Here is an 11,118-nt window from a genome sequence, read left to right as displayed (position 1 = left end):
GACGACATCCTATGCAGATAGGCTCGGCGAGGTAATCTACCTATTGGTTTAAGTTTACCTAATAAATATACCTCTTGGTGTCGAGCACTCCTTTTGGGGTTTCTTCGATGGACCTTTTGTGGGGAAAAAAAAAACTGGGTGTGACCAGGACATGCTTGCCTGAACCGTTGGCAAATGTAAACACGTGGTTGAATGATGGGGCTGGTGGGTTTGTTGTTATTGTTTTGTTTTGTTATGTTTTTGTTTGTTTTGTTTTTTTTGTTTGTTTGGGGATTGTTGGGGTTTTGGGGGATGTTTTTTTTGTTTGTTTGTTTTGCTGTTGTTTTTGTTGTTTTGTTGGGGGGGAGGGGTTGGGTTTTTTTGGGATGTTTTTTTTTTTTTGGGGGGGGGCGGGTTTGTTGTCGCTGTTTTAAGTTTGTTAGTATTTGTTTTGGTCTTTTTGGTCTTTTATTTATTTTCATAAGCGTAAGAGACAGGGACAGGACGTCAACAGCCTACCCCCTCCCCTGCCCCCCCCCCCCCCTCCGCCATTCAGTGCTGGGGCAAATCTTCGCATTCGTGCAAAAACTATGGGGACGTTCGGACAAAATTAGTTAGCCTGAACACTATGTATTTCCAGCATTCTACTCACAATATTAGTTGTAATCCGTATAAAAATGCATAGCGATTCATTTGTAACCCTATAAAGATACACGTATTTGGTTATAATGCAAATATGAATAAACGACGTTTTCCAAATTCGGGCATTTTCGTTTAGTTCGGAGAAAAATCAGCACCCCCGCCCTCCAAAGAATGGGAGCCCGTACGTCTATGTTGTTGTTGTTGGGTGTTTGGGGTGGGGGTGGTGGTGGGGTGGGGTGGTGTTGTTTTTGTTTGTTTGTTGTTTTTTGTTTTTGTTTTTTTAGGGTGGGGTGGATCTTTATTATTTTTACGGGAAACGATCATTTACAATTGCACTTATTTTGACACTTTACAAACATTAGGACAGCCTAAAACACAGTAGATATGGATATATGTATACATGTGTGTGTGTGTATATATATATATATATATATATATATATATATATATATATATATATATATATACTGAACAAAATAAGAAACTTCAGCTAACTTTGCTTGAACATAACTTGATGAAAACAAACCGGGGGAATAATTGTTATATATGCGTTTAAAGAGTGTTCCATGATGCATCGTTTGGTGCAAAAATCATGGCCATAGGTTAACAGAAACTGGGAGAAATTTTGACCAAGTGTGGTAGGGGTTAAAAATAAAAACGCCCACTTAATAACTGGTATGACCACCTCTTGAATTTACCACTGCAGTGCATCGCAGGCGCATAGAATTGACTAAAGTCTTGATTTCTGCCTGTGGAATATTGTTCCATTCCTGAATGAGCGCTTGAAGAAGTTCGTTGACGTTAGCGGGAGGGTTGGGACGACGCCTCAATCGTCTGTCCAGACTATCCCAGGCATGCTCGATGGGGTTGAGATCAGGACTTTTAGCGGGCCAGTCATCAATGAAATCAATGTTATTTGTCCTAAGAAAATTTACAGTGTCTCTAGCTGTATGACAGGTGGCATTATCATGCTGAAAAATCCAGATGTTGGCGTTGTTATGGAACAGAGGAATGACGTGATGAGCGAGAATGTCATTGCGGTAACGTTGAGCATTTAAATTGCCATCAATGACGACTAGTGGTGAACGATAACCATGGACAATAGCTGCCCAGACCATGACAGAACCCCCACCCCCGAAATGATCTCGTTCAAGAACACAACAGTCAGTATAGCGTTCATTTCTCCAACGGTAGACGCGCACCCTGCCATCACCACGTTGTAAAAAAAATCGGGATTCATCCGAAAAAAGAATGGTATTCCAGCGTCGCCGTATCCAACGAGTGTGTACACGTGCCCAATTAAGACGATTTAGACGATGACGTTGCGTTAAAACGCATCCGACGTAAGGACGTCGTGCATGTAAACCGTTCTCCCGCAGACGATTACGAACAGTTTGCCCACTGATTCGGTTATTGTGAAGCCCAGGTGTGTTAGCAGCAGTAGCAGTGGCAGTTTGGAATCGATTGCGCAAATGCGTGTTCATAATATAGCGGTCTTGACCGCGTGTTGTAACACGCGGACGTCCACGAGGTGGCAAGTCGTTAGTGCTTCCTGTCGTTTGAAATCTTACGCGAAGATTTCGTATCGCTCGACTAGAACTCCCAACATGCCTTGCAACGTCTTCTGTCGACATGCCAGCATCAAGCATGCCAATCGCCCGTTCGCGTAAATTATTGGGTATTCTTGGCATACTAAAAATGCTACAATGTAAAAAACGTTAATTTTTTAAAACATTTTGAAGCGTTTTCGTTCACTTGACAACAATGTCAGTAAGACAAGTGGAAAAAAAAAGACCGAATACTACACGAAACATGTCGAACCATGCATGTATGTGCAAATTGAATTTCACGTTGTCGACGATTAATAGTGCAAAAATAATCGATAAAATTCATGAATCCTGATAATACAGCTTAAGGCTAATACTACCTATATAATTTCATTACACAATGAATTCTTTAACACAACAAATACTATATGTACAAATCGGAAGTTTCTTTTTTTTTGTTCAGTATTCCAGTCAAAATGATTGTAAGTAATATGTAATTTTACTTCTGAAGTCAGCCATAAATTCCGTATTGAATCAAGTTGTAGTGCATCAAACGTTTTAGTGTTAAATACTTTAACAAGGTGTTTTCATGACCATGGCGATAATACAGAAAGTAAATGCTTCGTTTCTTTTTCAGTCGTATTCTTTGCTTAGTATGAATTTGTTGTATATACAGTCTCTTATAGGTAGTACTAGACCAAATAACTTCCGGTTGGGTCAAAGTTGGAGGTGCCGAACTTTTGATAGAGAAGTGAACACCACAAGTCCTGTGATTGGTGATAAATGTGAGTATGTTGGTTGTAAAAAGAAATAGTTTCATCTGGGCAAAAAATGTATGCAATTTTATTTCATCTAGTACCACTGTGTCAAGTAGCTTTGTGCTTGAAACATGTATGAGGTATCTGTAAAAAAAAAAGTACTCGAATTTTGTGCGGAACTAGGGTAGTCATAGACGCTACCCGTTATCTCAGAAATGAGCAGTTTGACCCCCAATTTTTTCCGATTCACTTTAAGGGTGAGGAGTGGTAGTATTTATATCCATGGCGTTTATGTCAATTGATACGCTGCAGGTAGGAGTTTTAGCCACATATGTTACTATTGTCATCTATGGGATTTGATGTGGTAGTATACACGCTATAACTATAAACAGTAGCCTATATGTTTTAAGGGTATATTTTGTATGTTTTTACTGTTTAAACTAGGTAACATTCAAATAAAGTGTGTCTCTGTCTGTCTTTCTATTTGTGTGTCGTAAGAATTGAAAGAAAAATGAGAACAATTACAACACGGAGGTACTATTTTAGACTGGATTATGTTTTAAATGCCTAATCGGTCTGCTGGATTTTGTTTTATGCATGACTGATACAGACCCGGATTCAGGATGTGTTTTATTGTTTGTATAGTACTCTACAAAATAACTCCTCCTCCCGGGTATATTGGGTAATATATTTAAAGTTGCAATCTCGAGAATGTATTTATTAAACTACACTGTATTCAGAAAAGATAATCCGCAATGTTTTTTTTCGTATGACGCGCCATTCTTCGATATACATTAGATGCAGTCTTTAATCGACGTTATATAAACTACATTGACAAGTCGCTTATTTACCAATCTCTTTAACAATGTAATACAAAACATTTTGCTTTGTTTTTAAAAAAAGTTTGTTTTTGTTTAACGACACCACTAGAGCAAATTGATTTATTAATCATCGTTTATTGGATGTCAAACATATGGAAACCCGCTACATTTTTCCCCATTAGTAGCAAGGGATCTTTTATATGCACCATGCCACAGACAGGATAGCACATACCACGGCCTTTGATATACTAGTTGTGGTGCACTGGCTGGAACGAGAAATGGCCCAATGGTTCCACTGACGGGGGTCGATCCCAAATTGACCGCGTATCAAGCGAGCGTTTTACCACTGGGCTACGTCCCGCCCCCATTTTTCTTTGTTTAACGACACAACTACAGCACATTGATATATTAATCACCGACTATTGGATGTCAAACATTTGTTAATTCTGCAACTAGAGGTATTTTTATGTGTATTTTCCCATAGACGGCACAGCACAAATCACGCCCTTTGATATACCAGTCGTGGGACACTAGTTGGAACGGGGGGGGGGGGGGGGGGGGGGGGGGGGGGGGGAGTGTAAAACATGACGGATGACTTATTTGTCTTACCAAGGCTGTTTACCGTGTGCGTCGATAACGAAGAAAGGAAATGTTTATTTACGGTTATATGGCGTCAGACATATGGTTAAGGACCACACAGATATTGAGAGAGGAAATCCGCTGTCGCCACTTCATGGGCTACTCTTTTCGATTAGCAGCAAGGGATCTTTTATATGCACCATCCCACAGACAGGGTAGTACATACCACAGCCTTTGATATGCTAGTCGTAGTGCACTGGCTGGAACGAGAAATAGCCCAATGGGCCCACCGACGGGGATCGATCCCAGAACGACTGCGCATCGAGCGAGCGCTGTACAACTGGGCTACGTCCCGCCCCGTGTCGATAACGACAAGTTCATTGCTGTGTTTGTATTTGCCATTAGGAAATGTTATTATCTGGCGAGATGGCAGTTTTATATATCCATGTCGAACTATCCATGTTAATTACAGCATTGCGTCACCATTTAAATAATTCAAGATGTCCTCCAATAGTTCACCCGATTTGACAGTCGTCTCGGGTGCCACCTTGAATATTTTAAAAATCAAGGATGCCAAGTTTTCAGACACTACATTCTCAGTCAGTACTCTCCAATGCAGCTTTAAATATTTATGTAATTTATAGGTAATTTAAAAATATTTCTGTTGGTAATAAGTATAATGAACACTGTCGCTCGTCTCCTACTCCATTTCTGAACAAAAATCAACAACTAAAACACGGTTTGTTGGTGAGTATGGGGGTGGGGGTGGGGGTGGGGGTGCTGCTCAGGCGCATGTACAGGACATTATGCTGTGGGTCTAGATTGTGGCGAACGATGCTTTTAAGAGGGCTCAAGTCATACTCCCCCCCCCCCCCCCATTCCCACGGGGCCGGAACGTAGCCTTGTGGTACAGCGCTCGCTTGATACGCGGCCGGTTTGGGATCGATCCCCGTCGGTGGGCCCATTGGTCTATTTCTCGTTCCAGCCCGTGCACCACAACTGGTATATCAAAGGCCGTGGTATGTGCTATCCTGTCTGTGGGATGGTGCATAATAAAAGATCCCTTGCTACTAACGGAAGAGTGTGGTGGGTTTCCTCTCCAAGACTGTTTGACAAACTTACCAAATGTTTGACATCCAAGAACCGATAATTGAAAAATCAGTGTGCTCTAGTTGGGGTCGACTCCCAACCAACACACACCCATCTAACCCCAACCCCACCACGTCTCCCTTGCACATACGCCTGGTGATGCCTCTGCTGTTCGTTTTGTTGTTATCTACCTGTTTGCTTTAAATATACCAAAGGTATTTCCGTATGTTATTTCTTGTTGGTATTTCTATTGTTACCCGTTTGCTTTTACTATAAAATATGCCGGTTTCTGTATGATATTTGTTTTCGGTGTTTCTCTGTTCCGCTTTATTACCGTGGTGCATGACAGATGTCACGGACCGGGTAACAGTCTACGCACACAAGCCGGTGCAATGCCCTCACCATGACCCATGAAATGTTAGGAAATCAACTGTAAACCTAACACGTGTCAATATAGAAAAACATTATCCCAAAATTAAATGCCTATTTTACAAGATCCTGGGAGATATAGCTCCTTTTTTTTCACTAAGAATGATTGGGGGTTTTCAGGGGGGGGGGGGGGGGGGGGGGGAGGAGAGAGAGAGAGAGTTAAATTTTAAAATGTGCAGTGCATTTAAACAAGCCATGCAGAAAATGCGGTAAGATGGGCGTGTAAAAGCTCCAGAGAGAAAACAGATATGCGTAAAAATATCGTTAATGGGTAACCACGTCATATTATGATGGGTGGGAATTCCTCGTTATCAGCTGCCTTAAAATCAGATAAGACGACAAAGGCCTGAAATGAGGCGTGGCCTCAACGGTCGGTTGGCAACGAAATAGCATATGTTGTTGAGATCGTGTAAATTAAAGACGCAGAACCTAATCTAACAGCCGTTACATTAACCTCTCGAGTATTCTCAGATCGAAATGTTTTGTTTTCATTTCATTTCAACTTATTTTCGTGCTTATATCTAATTAAGGTTCAAGCACGCTGTCCTGGGCACTCACCTCAGCTATATGGGCTATCTGTCCAGGGCAGTGGGTTAGCTGTTAATTGGTTAATGGTTAGTGAGAGAGAAGAGGATGTAGTTTTCTTACACCTACCCATTGCGCCCTTAAGAGCTCGCTCTGGGTTTGGAGCCGGTACCGGGCTACGAACCCTGTACCTACCAGCCTGTAGTCCGATGGCTTAACCACGACGCCACCGAGGCCGATGTTTTGTTAATGTTTTGGGGGTTTTAGTTGTGAGCTAATGAAGAGTTTCGTGTGCATGATCCTCGTGAGATCTCTATTAAATATAAATTTTGAGTTTTCTACTTGTTTTTCTATTCATCTTTTCTTCTTTTTCTTCATCTGTACTTTCGTCTTTTTAGCTTTCTTTTTCTTGCTTTCGTCTTTTCCCTCTTCCTGATCTTCCACTTCAGCCTGAGTACTCTGTCGTTCGAAAGCTTTGGACGGTTATGGTTGCTTTGAAATGTCCGTCTAGCTCTCAAACGGCTGATTACTCGGGCTACTTTCACTTCTTCATATCCTCCTATTTCTTCTTCTTCTTTCCTCCCCCCTTCCCCCCTCCCTCCACCTCTTCCTCCTCCTCTTCCTTCTCCATCTATTTCTTTTTTATTTCCCTTCCTCTCCTGCTCCGCCTCCTTTTTCTTCTTCTTCTTCATCGTCGTCTGCTTCTAGCTAATTGAGATTGAATTAGTACAGTCTCTAAAGTTAAAGTTTGTTTTGTTTAACGACACCACTAGAGCACATTGATTTATTAATCTTCGGCTATTGGATGTCAAACATTTGATAATTTTGACATATATAGTCAGTGGCGGATCCAGAAAATCCATTTAGTGGGGGGCAGTGATATGAGGTGGAATGCCAAGGGAACTTTGGAGAAGGTTTGGAAGGGGGATCGTAAAACAATGAAAATTAATATGTAATAAAATTATAACTATCGCAAAATTTAGGGGGGCGGGCCTCTGCCCCCCCCCCCTCCCCTCCCCTAGATTCGCCTCTGATAGTCTTAGTTTTTTTCAATTAAAAGCAAGGGATCTATGTACAATGTCTCTCAAGTAGAGGAGAATGGCCATAAACATCTGGAACGCGAAATATTTCGTCTTTTCTAAGGGTTTGCTTCGAAATTAAATTGAATAATTTGAATTACTAGTAGTACAAATTATTTAAATACAGAAGAATAATCATAAACCTAAAACATGGAGGTTTCTTCTTGTTGTTTTCTGTTTTGGGGTTGTTGTTTTTATCGGGTTGTTTTGGGTGTATTTATATATATATATATATATATCCCAAGAATCTGTATAGTAACATGCTGCATATATTTCAATGCAACTCATAAACCAGTCTTGTGAACGTTTCGGCTTGGTTTGGCTGAACTTGACTCATGTTCTTATGTTCTTTTTTTTTAGTTTGATACAGAGCTTCTCATTAACAAGGTGGAGAATATATAATTTAAGGTCCAAACTTGTCATGTCATATTTTGAATCGATTTGGTAATATTAGAACCGTGCGATTTTAATGTGCACGCCCATCGGAGGATAATAGCCACTGGATGGGAGTCAAGGGCAGTCATATATATTAATTTAATTTGGCATCCTTTGTTTTGTTTTTGTTTTGTTCTTTTTAGTATGGGTAGTGGTGTGTGGGGATTGAGTTGGGTAGGTTGTTTTTGTTGTTGTTGTTGTTGTTGTTTTTTTGTGGGTTTTTTGTGGGGGGGTTTTGTGGAGAGGTTTACAAGGGGTTTTGGGGGGGGTTGGGGGGTCGGGTTGTGGTGGTGTTTTAGACTTTTAACTTGTTGTGAGCAAAAGGTTATCTTTTTAAAGAGGTATCGCCCCTTTTATACATTTTTTGGGTGTGGCCATCTCTCAAACACAAATTGACACCAGAATGGGGTTAAGTACGCAACACTGGGTCTCATGATTTGGATTATTTTCAGTTCATAATGAGCGAACGCTTTAAACGTGCCGATCACGTGTCCAATATAGGGGTGATTCTTTGATTGCGTTTTCCTCAAGGTCTTTCAGAGCTCTAGCCATTATATCGACAACCAGTCGTGTGTTTCTTGTACCATAGAACGGCGTCCACGGGAAGTATGACCTTGTGTCCTTGATAAATGTAAGTTGAGTACAAACAGTGCGGTTATATACTAACAATAAAAATAAAAAAAGAGAAAAAAAAAGAGGAATGAAAACACAAAAAAAGAAGAAATTATTACACGATTAACGTTTTTCAATGAGATTTTGATACGGAGAAGTATAATTATTAAATTGTCTACTTATTTTAACTACATGTATATGTATCTGCAAATATAACCTGAAGTCTTCACACTGAAACCAAATGTAGAAGTTTTTTTCAGGTAATCTAAGCCTAAAATATGACAATGATTACCTATACTATTAAGTACTACATTCAAAATAATAACGACTGAGAAAATAACTTTCCTAATCACGACTGGCATATCAAAGGCCGTGGTATGTACTACCCTATCTGTGGGATGGTGCATATAAAAGAACCCTTGCTGCTAATCGAAAAGAGTGGCCCATGAAGTGGCGACAGCGTCCCCCCCCCCCCTCTCTCTCTCTCTCTCTCTCTCTCTCTATCTATCTATCTCTCTGTCTGTGTGGTCCTATGTTGTTTGTTTAGTTGTCTTTATGAGTGATAGTCAGATATTTCTGTTATGATATGTTTAATTTTGATAAGTAGACATTAATTTTCCTACTCGTTTAACTCAAATATGACAGAATTTGTCCTCCACAAGGCATCTTCTGAAAAATACTAATATGTAATAACAGATTACAGTGATGGAATTGTTTTGCTGGAGAAAAAAGAAATACAGGCGAAGTTTGATTACAGATGAAAAACAAGTGTCCTTCATAAAATCCGTTAGTAAGAATAAAGTACAATTTTTGTTGCGCATCACAGACTTTGATTACAATTTTGTAGAATAAATGGAAGGGAAGAGTACTCCTCACAGCTCTTTATACTGTGGTTTTATATAATTGTGTAAATTTTATTCTTATTTCCATTATATTTACCTATGTTTGATATATATAAATGTATGTTAAATCAACTATTTTATTAATGAATATGAAAGTATGGATCAGTGCAGATATCAATTAGTGTTTTTTTTACAAACAGTTAACAAACGTTACAATGATTATTAATATAGAAATTTTACAGAAATATCATACGACGATAACACAATTTACGTTATATCACCATTGATGATACCGTTGTCACCGTCATCATCATCATCATCGTTACCATCCTTATCGTATCATCACCATCACCATCATCATCATCATCATCATCATCATCATCATCATCTCATACATGTCATTGGTGTTATTTATGCCTTACACAGTCGTCTGCTGTTTTGTTTTTGACGCTTATAAATACAAAACAGGCGAATCGTGTGCTGTGTTAAAGTTGCAGACCCTTATTTAAACTTAAAAGTTTAGTTCATCTACAAACGTGTAACACATTTGGATAAAGTTGAAACGAGGAAATACCCTGAAAAAGCAGACGCGAGTCGTCTCTATAACCGATACTTCTCGGAGGTACGTGTGTTTTAAAATAATAATAATAATAATAATAATAAATGCATTTCATGGTATTAGTAACACCAAGATGTACGGAAATGAATAATATAACCAATAAAATGTCTGATTCCAATTATTCGAAACGGCTTTAATGGTCAAAAATACGTCATAGTGTATAAAAACTAGAGCCTGTCACTTTAAATAAAGAATTAAAGTTGACTGCAGGCTATGCTATCCGGAACTGTTTACCTTTATAAGTCTTCGGAAAGATGTTGACGTAACCACTCTTTTCATTACGTAATAAATAATGAAAGCACAAAGGAGAGAGTGCGCCGGTTTGGGTATATTGTAAGACATCTTTCTGTGGTCAGATTATTTATAGGGAAACATTAATTGGAAAGAGATTTAGCACTGTCATCCAGTTTTTGAGTTCCCGCAAAGCCTTACACTCAGCGCACGTGTTATTTTTCGCTCACCTATAATTGAACTGCTTCCGTTGTTATGGCTGTAACAATGTGAACAATGAATAAAGGGTACGCTTTTGTTGGAAGAATACATTACACAGGATATACTCACTACTTTATATAGTATAAGCAGCCAAGTGATTTTTTAGGATGTGGGGTGGTGCCTTAAAATTATTTTAAAATCTATTTTAACAATAACCTGTTGTCGTGTATTAAAGATATTATAGGAAGGAAGGAAGGAAATGTTTTATTTAACGACGCACTCAACACATTTTTATTTACGGTTATATAGTGTCGGACATATGGTTAAGGACTACACATATATTGAGAGAAAAACCCGCTGTCGCCACTTCATGGGCTACTATTTTTCGATTAGCAGCAAGGGATCTTTTATATGCACCATCCCACAGACAGGATAGTACATATCACGGCCTTTGATGTACCAGTCGTGGTGCACTGGCTGGAAATGGTACGGTTTTGTTGAAAGAATAAAGTATACAGGATATACTCACTACTAGTATAAGCAGCCAATTAATTTCTTTTTTTTAGGGACTGGGATGGTGCTTTAAAGTTTTGTAGGTTTTTTTAAACAATAACCTGTTGTCTTGTATTAAAGATATTATAGGTGTCATTATTCGAGAAAAAAAATCATAAATCATGCCGAAATCACAGAACTTTTCTCGAATATAGTTTTTTAAAATGTGTTTTGTTTA

The sequence above is a fragment of the Gigantopelta aegis genome, chromosome 9 (genome assembly GCF_016097555.1).
Source record: "Gigantopelta aegis isolate Gae_Host chromosome 9, Gae_host_genome, whole genome shotgun sequence".
NCBI lineage: Eukaryota > Metazoa > Mollusca > Gastropoda > Neomphalida > Peltospiridae > Gigantopelta > Gigantopelta aegis.
The sequence above is the reverse complement of the archived record's forward strand: the minus strand, read 5'-3'. Positions refer to the sequence as shown.